The following is a 1,229-nucleotide window of genomic DNA, read 5'->3' as shown; positions in this document are numbered from 1 at the left end:
AGCTATCTCAATTAGAATTCCAGCATATTTAACTAGAAAATTCTGATTCGTTCATTTTCTACCAGAATTACTATTTAATCCAACCAGACCATTTTTCTCAGTGCATCATTTTCTTCTACCATAATATAATAACATTTTATTTATGATAATCCAGCAAGTATAATTGTTTGCAATTATTCTAAGAAATCTAATTTCATCAATTCAAAATCTCATCCGTTTTAATAAATCACAGGATAAAAACTACAATTATTTTCAATTGTAAGAATTCACTGCCTCGAGCTTATCGAGAAAAGTATTCCTCTCGTTTCTCATTTCTCCATTCATACTAGAAGTTAAAATCAACTAAGGATAACCTTTCACCAATACTTCAAACTTTTATTCTTTCATCTCCTTTATTATGTTCTTACTCAAGACTCACAGACTTACTATGACATTTTTTCTTTAGTTTCACAATCGTTCTAACTTAATAGCGTTTCTCACTTTTCATTATTCATCATCTCAGTTATCATATCTAATTAATCTAATTTATTTCACACACAAACTTTAAAATATTAATTAACAATGATATATTACCTTACATAAATTTTTCCATAAACTTTACTTTCGCCAATATTTCAACGTATCATTGTAAAGCGTTGATCTTAGCAATAAAAAACTACTTCAGAATTGCTGCTATTGTTTAAATAAAAAAAATAATTGTTGTAAGAAGCACTAGAAAAATTTAAACATTAAACATAATTTTCTCTCTATTTTATACCCGAATATTTTTCTGTCTTGAAAAGAATAAATCCCGCTATATACTTATATATACGAGTATATATAACTTTTCGCTAAATTAATCCTTAATTCTCTACTTAATTCCTTTTATCTTTTGTAATGCAACTAATCAGACATCAAGAAGACGAGTACACTTGACTTGGATTTCGGTTCTTCAACAACGTTCGAAACTAATTTTCTACGAAATTGAGATTCCTCCTAAATTCAGAGGTATACCAATAATTCAGCAGCAACGGGAGTTAATATTAATTGCTCACCTTTATCTCGCGTTGCAACTCATCACGGGCATACCGTCGAGAGCGTCTAACTTCCGTCACAGCACGACTAGTAGTCCACTCTCGATCTGCTACTCTTCTCTCGGCGATTATGCGAGAAGGGGATAGTATCGCACCCCTTTCTCTCGCTCGGAAGATGCGCGACTAATGTGATGTTGCACCGATATCTATCCGTTC

Source organism: Trachymyrmex septentrionalis, unplaced genomic scaffold (genome assembly GCF_001594115.1).
Source record: "Trachymyrmex septentrionalis isolate Tsep2-gDNA-1 unplaced genomic scaffold, Tsep1.0 scaffold24, whole genome shotgun sequence".
Classification (NCBI taxonomy): Eukaryota; Metazoa; Arthropoda; class Insecta; order Hymenoptera; family Formicidae; genus Trachymyrmex; species Trachymyrmex septentrionalis.
Note: the sequence above shows the minus strand (reverse complement) of the source record.